We start from the raw sequence: 13,163 nt of genomic DNA, 5'->3' as shown, positions 1-13,163 counted from the left end.
TTTAAAGGGAGAAGCCCAAATCACAATACCCATAGGTATAACTACCTCCACTTCTTTAGCAACTGTCTGAATTTCCCATTTGGCTTTCAACATGTGCTCTGGGACACTGCTGTTTATCCTCTGGGCATAAGGTTCTGACCACTATCCCCCTATTTTAAGGCCTTCAGAGGCAGGAGCTGTATTCTTTATTTTTTTTTTTTTTAATTTGTATATCTAGCAGAGTGCTCCACACATTTCTCTACCCAGGTATTTAAAATACACAGTATTTTCCTACTGCAAAATATAATAAAGAAAAATCTAACTAATTTTATAAATCAATACAAGTTCTTAGAAAGAACAAGTTCATGAATGAAAATTAACAATTTTATGAAGAAGTAATCCATCAAGCCAATTCGGGGTTCTATGTCAAGATGGCAGATATTCTGAATAGGTGCAATAAGCATAATCCACACCAGTATTAGAAATGTGTTGTTGCCCTTTGTGTCACACACACCAATAAAAAAGACTACACATTTTTCTTTTTGCTTTTTATTTATGTATTTATTTATTTTGCTTTTTAGGGCCATACCCAAGGCATATGTAAGTTCCCAGGCTAGAGGTCACATCAGATTTGTAGCTACAGCCTATGCCATAGCCACAGCAACTCGGGATCTGAGCCACGTCTGCAACCTACACCACAGCTCACAGCAGTGCAGGTTCCTTAACACACTGAGTGAGGCTAGGGATTGAACCTGCATCCTCGTGGATACTAGTCGGATTCGTTTCAGCGGCACCACAGTGGGAACTCAAAGACTACACATTCTTGAAATCAGTATGTCTCCATTTGGGAGTTAATTTAGAATAAAAGAAATTCCAAAGAACAGCTTCCCACAGTACTGAAGAATCTACTCATTCCCTTCATAGTGAACCCTAAGATTCTCAGTCACGTTAATTATTCTGATTTGCTCTTTCTCATGCCCTAAAAACTCTTGCTATCTTCTCTGAAATGTTCCCTTTCATTACAACCCCTTTCCCAAACAAAGAGATTTAGAGTTGTTGAAAATCATTCACTGATCTAGGTGCAGCCACAATTCTTGATAAAGATAAGGGGATGTAGGCTGATTTGAGCCCCACCCACCTCTACCTCTGCCTAGACCTTATCAGGTATTTGGAATGTATATCTCATCCCACATTCTCTCCTTTCCGTGTTTACCTCCCTGCATTGTGAGTTTATTCCCTCTTTTTTTTTTAACTATTTTTATTTTATTTTACTTTATTGTCTTTTTTTTAGTATTCTCTCTTGTTATTTGGTAAAAGGTTATGGGGGCAATGCCTAGAACTTCCTGGGAAATGTTTAAATCGTACAGATGCCCAGTCACTAGAGATTCTGATTTAATTGTGTTGAAATAGAGCCTGTTCACCAGTACTTTTAAAAACTCACTCATGGAGTTCCCGTCATGGCTCAGCAGAAACAAATCTGACAAGCATCCATGAGGACGCGGGTTCGATCCTTGGCCTCATTCAGGGGGTTAAGGATCTGGCATTTCTGTGAGCTGTGGTAAAGGTTGCAGACACGGCTCAGATCTGGCGTTGCTGTGGCTGTGGTGTAGGCCAGTGGCTACAGCTCTGATTCAACCCCTAGCCTGGGAACTTCCATATGCCTCAAGTGCGGCCCTGAAAAAAACCAAAACTCCCTCAAATGATTATATTGTGAGTCAGCTCCTCGAACTTCAGTCTGCATGCAAATCACCCATTGGTTGAAACGATTCAATTGATTAATTCAGCAGATCTAGGGTAGGGTGATCTCTGGGTGCTGCAATGTGGACCATATGTGAGTAGCAAAGCTTATTAAACTGACATCTTTGGGAACAGAGCAAGGGCTAGAGCCAGTGCTCACTCATCTGCCTTCTCTTTCCCTCTCCCCCCCTTGCCCTGACACATATTACTTAAATATTTTAGATTCCAGAGGTGAGTAATAGCATAGAAGAGAGGACTGAAAATAACCTGCCAACCTGCCTCCATAGAACAATCAAGTGAACGAATGTGACAATGTGCCATAGTGCCCCGCGTGGACCCTGGAACATGAGCTCACAGGAATTGCTGCTAATAGGGAATCTGAGCATTCCTGAAGGGGAAGATGCTCGAAGTGGGTTATTCAATTGGCCCGAAAGGAGAGGGGGGAAAATTTGGCCTGAGTCCTTCCTTTGTAACAGTAAGAACTTCAACACCCAAACTGCCCTTTCCCTATATCTCCAAGAGATTTGCTTCAAAATCTGGCTTCACACCTAAGTCTTCGAAGACTGATACCTTGACTGAACTGACCTAGTTCTGCTCCTTTCTCTGTACTTACTCTAAAGAGTAATCTTTTCCTAAGGATAAGAATGTATATCTACCACAACATCTTCATTGTTGATATATTCCTTTATGTCTTCTTCATAACCAAGTCATGAGCTCCCAGAGAACTGTGCCCATCATTTTTTTGGTGTAACTCTCACAACAGTTAATACATGTATCCTATTGTCCACATGGCAGTATGAAACATTCTATTTGGCAGTATGAAAGCAGAATCCAAGTGATTTTTATACAATGAAGTGGTTTGAAAATAAATGAATAAATTCAGCAGTACAAGTATAGGGTGATACATAGAATAAACCCAATGACTTATTTAATCGAGGAGGTTCTACTTCTAAGTACAACTAAAAAAACCAAACCAAAACAAAAAACCAAGGCCACATGTATAGCAAATTCATATTAGAATTCTCTATTATGAAAACAAATATGGGCTTCAGTTAGGAAAGTAAATACAGAAATATTGGATCTTCCTTTCATTTTATTCAAAATTCATCTGACAACGGACTTTGAAAATACAAGTTAATGAAAGTCTATGAGGAGTTATTAAGAGAACCAGAATTAAAGTGTTTAACACAAGGAATGGAAAAAGTCATAATTATTTTAAACTGTATGAAGAGTTCTTCCTTTGAAGATGGTAGTGAAGATCAAGGATAATGTCCAAAGAAAGTAGCAAAAGAAGGTTGAATAAATGTGAATGAATGAAGGAATGAACTAGTGAATGAACTGTTCTCATACTCCATTGATGTGAAACAAAAGGACATGAATTTCTAAAGTAGCATGAATGATGAAACACTGAATGCTAAGAGAAATAGCATTCATAATCCTGGTGTGGTCAAAAGTATCCTAGTAATGAGAGACTGGGCTATAGTCTCAGCTTTGCCAGTATGACCTTGGGCAGGTCATCTCATCTTGCAAGTTTCAGTTTCCTCCTATAGAAAATAAAATGATATATACCAGGTGATCTCTAAGAGTCCTTCCAATTCTAAAATTCTATGAATTTTGCAGATCGAATTAAACTAAAACTTTCATTAAGAATTAGTTTCTAGGCAAAGATTCTAGTTTGCTTTTGAAGTTTCAATTCAGTATAGAAAACTTATGCTGACTTAACTTTAGAAGGAAATAAAATTTGCTTTGCATTTTTTAAAGCTTGCAGAGAAGCTTGGAAATTCCTCCCCACAAGGTTTTTAAAAACAGTAAGACTTTTGTGTTTCAAGGATGCATTAAATGTTCTCCTCCCTCAGGTTCAAGTGGCAAACACGTTTACCTACTGTATTCCACCTCCCATCTACTGGGGTCACAGGATTAAGTCCTGTACGTAAAGCGTCCTGAAGCCTCTTAGGACTTCATGGTCCAGAGTAGCACAATCACATCAATAATATGCACTTCAGAGGGAGGTAGCACCAGACTGAAATATTTGCCAAGTATGAAAGATGAGATTAATTACTGAACACTTCGAGTTCTTTTAAATATATATATATATATATATATATATATATATATATATATATATATATACTTCAACTTGGTATTAAAGGTAATCATTCTTTAACAATGGACATAATAAAATAAAAAAAATTCTTGTATTTAACTTTTAAATGCCAATTAATTCAGCAATAGCAAATATAAAGAATTCAGCTGTGCCATCTTTCAAGTCTACTTGCTCATTATTGGTAAAAACCTATTGAATCTTACCCTGTAAATTATCCATTATTTTTATTTTGATAGAAATTGTCTATTTTTATTCTCTTGCTTTTTTCCCCCTTCTGCATACTTAACTTGATTGACATATGATAGGATTATTTTGACTGAAGGAAGGAGAATCTGACTTAAGGAAAATCTTAGTAGCCCTATGACTACAAAGTTGTGTTTCTCACTCATGCTGTGTGTCCAGCACAGTCAGCAGAGGGTAGGGTGTGAGAGGGCTGTTAACCACAGTCCCACAAGGACCTATTCTGATTAAGGCTTCATTTAGTCATGTGCCTCCATGATCATCAGAGTACTAAAACGAAAATGTGGTAAACCTGATCCTGGTTTTTAAAGATTTTATCTTGAAGTGATTTGGCATCACTTCTGCTCTCATTTCTTTCAACTTAAACATTCTATGCTTAACTTTAAAGGGAGGGAGGTGCAGGGATATTGAAATCCCCACATGTATCCAGAAAGCATAGCAAAGAGAGACAGACTATTTGCTGAACAGTTTCATGACTACCACACAAAGCCATGCCAGGGCTGGCATTGCAATTATTATAGGGAAATTTCCTTTGGTCACTTTCAACTCATATCTGAGGTCTGTCTATACAAGATATCTCTAGCCCCCAAGCAAATCTGTCCTTGAATTATTATATTAGAGGCCACCAGCATAGGGAGGAATTTTAGCTGATCTCCTGACCTCTGATTATAAGTTCATTATAGACATTTTACACAAGGCCCTGGATATCTATAGCAATTCTATGCCCCCCCCCCCCAGTATTAAAAAAGACATGAATGACTGCCTGTTGAGAGGAGACCAGACAATGAATTCTTTGTCCTACTCTCCTACTGTCTTTCCTCCAATTCCAGAAGGGTTCTCCACTTCCTCTTCCTTCTAACAAGGAAATCTTTAGTGACTACACTATGACTTTCAGTGAAACTCTATATTTGTATTTCCAACTTTGCTTGTATAGATAAAGGAAAGTTTTCAAGTTCGGAAATCTCTTGTCTCTCAAAAATCCAGGGCAAGGCAAATATGACTGAGGATTTAGGAAAGGCTACATTGAAACTCAAAACAGAGCAATAAAATTGTGGTCTAGGTGATATCTGCCCTTACCCCCAAATAATAAAAGGCATTGATTCAATAGGGAGAATAGCTGTAGGGAAACACAATTTTCAGGGAATGAAAAATCCATGTGCTTAACATTTTCAAAACTGTTTTCTTCAAATTAAGCAATACAGAATATTAAACTTCAAGGCTATAAATTAAAACGCTTTTCATTAGCTGTTACAATCTTTATTTAAAATAGAACATGAGTCCTAGAATACAATCAGAAATCTCTATGTTGTCATGGAGGGTCCTTCCAGCAAAACATTTAGAGGTAGGTCATATCAGAAAAAAATTTTTCATATAATTGTCACTAGCAAGTATGAATAATAGCAGCAATTTAATAACAACTAATTTTTTAAATGGCTAAAGATTAAAATGGCGTAATGGATCTCGCCTCACCTTTCTGTATTCAAAAGTACATACTCATCTAACTCTCAATTTTCAGAGCACTTTCTGGATAATTTTTCTGCTTTTTCTATGTCATAGGACATACCTACTCTCAGGAGAATCTATTTCAGGGAATTTTTTTTTTTTAATTTTTTTTCTTTTCTTTTCTTGTCTTTTTTTTTTTTTTCGCCATTTCTTGGGCCACTGCTGCTGCATATGGAGGTTCCCAGGCTAGGGGTCTAGTTGGAGCTATAGCCGCTGGCCTACACCACAGCCACAGCATTGAGGGATCTGAGTCTGCGGCCTACACTACAGCTCATGGCAACGCTGGATCCTTAACCCACTGAGCATGGCCAGGGATCGAACCCAAAACGTCATGGTTCCTAGTCAGATTCATTAACCACTGAGCCATGACGGGAACTCCGGAATTTTAAATTTATTCTAGAACAATCCATTGTTTAATCTTTGACACTGTCTCCTCCTATGTTAAGGGAATTGCAATAAGGTATCTAATTTAAATTTTTACTAATGCTTCATTAGGTCACCCCTAGAAAACTAAGTTCGTTCTTAAAAACTCACAGATCCCTTGATGCCTCTGCTTTTTCTTAAAGCTTCTGTTTCTGTCCTTAGTTTTCAACCTCCCACAGTTGCATCCTTATTAGACATGTCTTCCACATACTCACATTTCATAATGCCCTATGCATGTTAGACATTCTCCTCTTGACACGTGCCAGAGATCTGCTAAGAAAAAAAATCTAATTAAAATAATTCACTCATCCTCAACTTTCTTGGGAATATTTGCATTTACACTAAATTTTTAATTATGATGATTTCAATTAGTATACATAATGATGTGAACAGTTTCACCAATGGGAATAGACAAATGAAACAGATAGATAGACAGGCAGACAGACAGATGGATAGATAAACAGACATAGACATACATAGACAGGAAAAGGTAAAGCAAGCTATGCATAGAAATACAACTATCTGGGAGAGACACCCTCAAGTTATTACTTATCTATTAGAAGCCAAGCTGACCTTAAATTTCTACCTTCTGTACTGTGTATCTTTAATAAAAACATGAAAGACATCATATTTTATATAATTTACAATACTAAAAATAGTACTAATTCTTATGACCACAAATAATGAAAATTCACCGGTCAGGCGAAATCAATGTTCCATTATGAGGTAAGTCCGAGAATCACTGGACAGTGAAGGAGTAAATCCATTCGTTTACTGGCCTTCTTTCCTAAATTCTAAAGGTAAATCTATTTTCTAGGGCAACATGATCATACCTACTTTATTAAATCTTAGAATTATGGAATTGAATAAGAGAGTGGCTTCACCTTTTTAAATTCCTTAGTATTCCTGTACACTCAAATGATCAGTCCCTCTGTCAGTTTTAGTAGGCAAAAGGAAGTCCTCCCAGGAAGAAGACATTTACACAGTGGTTCTTTTTAATGAGAAGCCCTCTATGTTGTATTCACAAATCTTAAGAAGTGTTTATCTTAGTCCATGAGACAAGAGGGAAAGGAAGGAGAATTACAGGCTGAAATTACCTCTACATAAGGGAAGCCCTTATGACTTGCCTTAAGACTAGAATGCCCCAACAATTTTTCTCCATGTGTTCCAAGCAATAACAGCTCTCTACTTATGGACTTAGATCCAAAAATTTGTCCCCAAAGTGTCCTGGAACTCTGTACTAATTTGATATTCTGAGGCCTCAAAGATAAGAATTGAAACTCAGGAGTTCCCATCGTGGCGCAGTGGTTAACGAATCCGACTAGGAACCATGAGGTTGCGGGTTCGGTCCCTGCCCTTGCTCAGTGGGTTAACGATCCGGCGTTGCCCTGAGCTGTGGTGTAGGTTGCAGACGCGGCTCGGATCCCGCGTTGCTGTGGCTCTGGCATAGGCCGGTGGCTACAGCTCCAATTCAACCCCTAGCCTGGGAACCTCCATATGCCGTGGGAGCGGCCCAAGAAATAGCAACAACAACAACAACAACAAAAGACAAAAGACAAAAGACAAAAAAAAAAAAAAAGAATTGAAACTCAATCCAGAGAAAGAACTAATCAGGAACTAGAACACTTTTTACAGATAAAATACATGATAAACCTCAGTTTTGCTTTCTTGTTTCAATTCAGCATCAGTTTCTGACCCACCCTTCTCAAAGAGTTAAAAAGCTTGACTTGAGATGCAGTCAAAAGCTGTTCATTAGCTCTACAATGGATAAAAACAGCCAATGATGCTCTGTAGCTCCTCTTCTTGAAAGATGGAGTCTACAGGGTGAACCCTGGAATCTGAGTTTGTTTTGTCCAATGGAATGTAGTGGAAATGACACTGAAGGACTTCCCAAGGGCTCTTCAGCTTCCTCTTCCCTGCATCTAGAACCCAGAGTGTTCCATGATCAAAGAATGAAAAACTACTCAGGGAAAGAGTCCTAACTTTTCTGCCATCTCAGTTGAGCCCAGACCCAGTTTGCTGACAGGTGAATCTAACATATGAGTGAGGCAGATGAGCAAATAGGGGGAGACCAGCAGGAGACTTGGTCAACCCACATAACTGTGGGAAGCCATACACAGTTGACATTTTAAGCCACTAAGCTTAGGGGTGGTTTGTTACACAGAAACATGGAACAGAAACAAGCTCCCTGGGAGGAAAGTCCTTTGTTTCCCTCTGTCTTCTTGCAGAATACTTCTCACTGAAGGAATCTCACCTATAAATATAGAATACCACCTGCCAAACTGGAAAAAGGCAAAAGCAGGCTAGCATCCAAATGTCAGAACCACCAGCAAACCAGAAATGTTTCTACTTCATGACATCCTTACATTTGGGGCAACACACCCCCTCCTGCCCTCCCACCCAGGGCAACTTGAAATCAAATATATTTCTAGAAAGAAAGGTTTATATGAAAGAAGAGAAGAAGGAGAGAATGGCAGAGCTAAGCTAATCCTTTACCACTAATGAGTGAGCTAGGGTTAAGTTTCAGAGTAGGGAGCTTCTCAAGTAGGGAGGGCTAAGCCTGCCTCCTTAGCAAAGTAGGGAAGGCTAGATGGTGGAGTGGACAAGACTCAGCAGGGGACATCTGGGTAAGGCTGGGTGACCAAAACACTGTCTGGGAGAATATGGTGCAAAGGAATACTAGAATGTGTGAGGAATGGTGGAGCATGGGGGTAGGGCAAGAGAATGAGAACAATCAGACACCTAGAAAGGCTGACCTTCCCTGTCTTCATTAGTTACTCTAAATATACTCAAATACTTGTAAGAAATTGGAGAAATGAAACATCATTTTTCTCACATGAGAGGAATCCACCCACAGTTTAACTATAGTAAACTAGTCAAATCATTAACCTACAAAGACCCCTGCATAGGTATCAGCCATTAACAACACTCCCATATAGTCAGTATTGAGCTACATTGAATTGCTGGAGGAGGAGGAGGTCTGATACTACTTCAGGAATATGGCCACCTCCCTAGCAAGCAGGCAGCCAACCTTGACTACTGACCTTCACAAGACAAGATAGAAGAAGAGCTTATCCCTCCACCTCTGAATTAGGGCCAGTCTAAGCAAGGGAAGGAATCCTTCCTTATCCACATTAAGACTGACCATTAGTCTTTTAAATGCTACCCATCTTAGACACAGAGTTTATCTGCCCCCACCCTTCCCCAAAGCATTGTTCTTCTTTCCTCTTCCCACAACATACCACAAGCCTTATCACATAGCATATATCTCATGGAAGCTTTAATGGTTTATGTGGCTGTCTCCCTCACTGAGGGCATTCTACTTGAAGGCAAGGCCCTAGTCTTAGTTTTGTGTCTCTAGAACCAAGCCTGGTGTTTCCCACACGTTCAGCGAATGTCGAAATAAGGGTAGTCAGCTGAACAAAAGTAGCTACACAAATGCATCAGTAGTAACAAATGCAAACCACAAATAATAGGTAAATACAAAGACAGAGAGAAGTTGTTTTTGTTTGATTTGGTTTTGTTTTTTAATAGAGCTACTTTGATGAGATGTTTCCTTAAAGCTTACTGTTGAACATGCCCTTATGTGCCTCTGCATGCCATTTTATTTCTGTCATAAACCATAACATTGTTTTTAACTGGAGAACCAATACAACCCATAAAGTCATCCCTTCCATATTCCTGTCTTTAAGATGGTGTTGGAGTTCCCTGGTTGCTCAGCAGGTTAAGATCCTTGACACTGCTGTGGCTCGGGCCACTACTGTGGCATGGGTACAATCCCTGGCCCAGGACCTTCCATAGGCAGAGGGGATAGCCAAAAAAAAAAAAAAAAAAAAAAGAAGAAGAAGAAGAAGAAGAAAATTGAAAGAAAAAAGAAAAAGACTGTGAATAAAGCTCTGCTTCTTTACCTAGCCTGGAGTCACTCCTAGCAGGCACCATCAACATACATACATTTGGGGGATAAATGGACGACCGATTTACCTCAGCTGCCACCCTTCACTACCTTTTCCAAAAAAGTACCTTCACTCACCTATGGATTGTGAAAGACTGGTTTTAGACCTAGAAGAAAAATAAATAAATAAATAAATAAATAAATAAATAAATAAAAAGTGACCTACAAAACAGCCTTAAAAATCCATGTTATCTTTTGTTGCTGCTATATGCTGACTGCCTTGCTTCTTTTCCTGTTTATCCCCTTGTTTTTGATGCCTGACCGCAATGTGGAACATGAATTTCATTTCGCTCCTTGCCATGCTGCTTCTAGTTATTCACTAGAATTCGCCACAACCTTGCTCTGATGTCTGCTGCATGCTCACTTCTTTACTTGAGAGAACTTCCTGGCTTGTAACCCTGCAGCCTCCCCTTCGCCCAACTCAGTTTTAATCAGACTGCATTCCTCTGGAAAGGCCAGATCACATGGCAGAAAAAGCACTGGCTTTAAATCAAACTGGTTTCATGTCCCAACTCTACCACTTATGTGTCACTTTAGGAACCCCGCAAGAATTTCTGGAAGATATTTTTGCAAAAGGACTATTTATAATAGCACAAATTGAAGGGAAACAACAGGAGGTATTAAGGCACCTAGAAAATAGCCATTTCCACTCCTAGGTAAAGAAGCAGGAAGGATAAATGGTGCTATTGAAACCCAGCTAAGAAGTAGGGTGATAGGAAAGAGGGTGCTTGACAGAGCTGTGGCCACCCCTGGGGATACACAGCCACTTCCAGAATGACTCAGAAGCAGAAAGGGAAGAGAATCACTCTTCCCTCTCATGCTCTGATCTTCTGCTGATGCCCCCATCGACTGAACTCAACCAGGAACCAGAGGAAGAAAGGTCTGGTGATTGGTCCACAGAAATCAGCATCCTAGGGGGCAGGGAGGGCAGGAATATAGATGTTGGGGTAATAGAAAATAACCAGAATAGTTTCTGTATAAGTTTAAGCAAACGATTTTATCTTTCTGGTTTATGTTGCCTCATCTATTGAACAATGGGTTTTGAGGCTGTTTTGAGATAACATGTACAAGAGCAACTGTGCAAAAAAGTCATTCATTAAAATTAGTGCTCATGTAGCCTTGCCCATGACATCTTATAAGACCTGTAGGTCTTTGACAGTAATCCCTCAACCTAAAGCTTTGACCATGCCACTTAAGCTTCACTGTTGACTTTCTGAAGCATTTCCTAGGACAAAAGAGACATGGACAGCAGTCTTCATCCAAAGGTATGAGTAGGAAAAAGAATAACAGAATAAAAAGGTAAAATCCACACTTAGGGAAGTCCCTGTTGCTTCCTCACCTACAATTCCTAAGAACAAAGGGAGATTGAGTAGTATCTCCATGAGGTGCAAAAGTCCTTTTCCCTAATCTCTCTGGGCGTCTGCCCAGAATCCAAGGATTAAAATTCGTTCCATCTTGTCCCAAAGTCTAGAGACACCTAGATAGATTAAACTAGTCTTAGACCTATTTTGCTAGGCCAGAGTCATCTAAGATTCTTGGAAGGGTTTAGACATTTCCAGAAAATCCACAAGTTTACAGGCAGATTTCTAAATCTGGACCTATTCAGTTAAACACAATTTCATAAATGAAAGCTGTGATGTCACATAACTAGAAATAGCTCTGACATTTGCAATTACAAGTCTGTCTTTCTGTTTTGGATATATCGTCATTATTTTCAGAGCTAAGGGACTTTGGAGATGACTTAGTTGAACTTCCTCATTTTTCTGATAAAGAAACCTGAAACACCACAAATTCGGAACAAGGATTCACCTTGATCCCTAGATTTCCAGTGCCCTTCTTACCACAACACACAGCCTCTCTCTATCAAAGCTCTATAATAAAACCAAAGTTTCTGAGGTAGTAAATTATTTATATTAAGTACTACTGGATATTTGCTTTTTAAAATGAGCCCAGAAATGAACTGATTTGTGATTTGTGAAAGAAAGATGTTTTTAAAAATAAGCACACCAGACAGGCTTACCACAATTTTATAAGCATCTCATAACTTCATCTGGGAGAAAAAACATTCTTTCTGTTGACAGAAAGAAATTCATCATGGGTCTTGATTTTCTCATTTTCTTAATGCTGTAACCATTTAATACATTTTTAAATTGTTATAATAATTCTGTCTCCTTTATTTCTTTCTCTAAAAATAGTAGTTTTCTTCCTGCTCATTTCAATGGCTTTTAAATACTGCCGTCTGCTCTCTATTTCAGGGATGACTTCTAGCTGCATCAGTTACAGACCCCGCCTACAGTACCCTGTTTGACTTACTCACCCAGATGCCTCCAGATCTGAGTAACTGGAGAGTTGAGCATTTTCAGGATCTGCATGTTAGCTCTGTGGTATAATGACTGATGTCAGCCTGAACTTTGCCAAACATCTCTCATCACTACTAGTTATGTCCCATTCCAAGTTAATGGGCTTGCTCTCTCTTTCTGGAGCACACCCCCCTTTCACATATTTGCAGTATGGATTCAACAATATGACAATCATTTTCTTTCCTTAAAATGCCACTGCTGCAAGGGACAAAAATAACTTGTTACTGTTGTCACTGCCTGATGGAGGAGGTAGAAAAGGAGAGATGAGAAGTTGTAGTAACTAGTCTGGATGAGTTTAACCCCTCTGTCTTTGTCCAAAACTATTCTATTCTCCTGGCCTGACTCTCTTCAACTCTTAGTTATCTAAATTCCCTGGGCCTTTAATGTTTTCTGGAGAAAAATAGCAAGCCAGTGTTGACTTCTATGCTGAGCCTATGGTTGTTAACTTGCTTTAGGCTTGGGCCCTGGAATCCATTGGCAGCCATAGGCTTCTGTTGAGTGTTGTTCAAAAAAAAAAAAAAAAAGATACCCCATTGCACAAAATAGGCCATGGCAAGCTTTTCATAGGATGCAAGAGCAGTCGAGGGAACATAAGACTCAACCAGGCAAGTAAACACACATTTAATAGTACGGTAACATGGATCAGGAAAAAGTTATTCTAAAGCAGAGCGTCAAGAAAAAAAGAATACCCTCGCCGTTTATTTAATGTTTTCCTTATGTCTCCTCAGAGCAGTGCTTATTCTTTGACAAGCTTTTCCTGCCCACTGCATCTAGTACATCTTTTCTGGGATGGCTCAAGAACTGCAGCTTCTCACTGTGTTTGTTTATTTATTTACACAGCCATTCCTGTGTTCATCCAAACTAA

The 13,163-nt window shown here is 39.2% G+C and overlaps 1 long non-coding RNA gene across 8 annotated transcripts in view; it reads right to left on the bottom strand.

Moving 5' to 3' along the window:
* LOC110260187 (uncharacterized) overlaps positions 1–13,163 on the bottom strand; it is a 330,158-nt gene that overhangs the window by 313,287 nt on the left and 3,708 nt on the right. For 6 of the 8 annotated variants that reach the window (XR_014804125.1, XR_014804118.1, XR_014804114.1 and 3 more), the window contains exon 2: positions 6,202–6,256. This is a non-coding gene — a long non-coding RNA (uncharacterized LOC110260187). Of the gene's footprint in view, positions 1–6,201; positions 6,257–10,016; positions 10,046–13,163 lie in introns of all 8 variants that reach the window. The other 2 variants (XR_014804142.1, XR_014804137.1) reach the window with 1 other exon arrangement.

The sequence above is a fragment of the Sus scrofa genome, chromosome 1 (assembly GCF_054392235.1).
Source record: "Sus scrofa isolate SSC_HxYL_T2T_F1_AM1 chromosome 1, Sscrofa_HxYL_maternal_Yorkshire_Landrace_v2.0, whole genome shotgun sequence".
NCBI lineage: Eukaryota > Metazoa > Chordata > Mammalia > Artiodactyla > Suidae > Sus > Sus scrofa.
The sequence above is the reverse complement of the archived record's forward strand: the minus strand, read 5'-3'. Positions and strand labels throughout refer to the sequence as shown.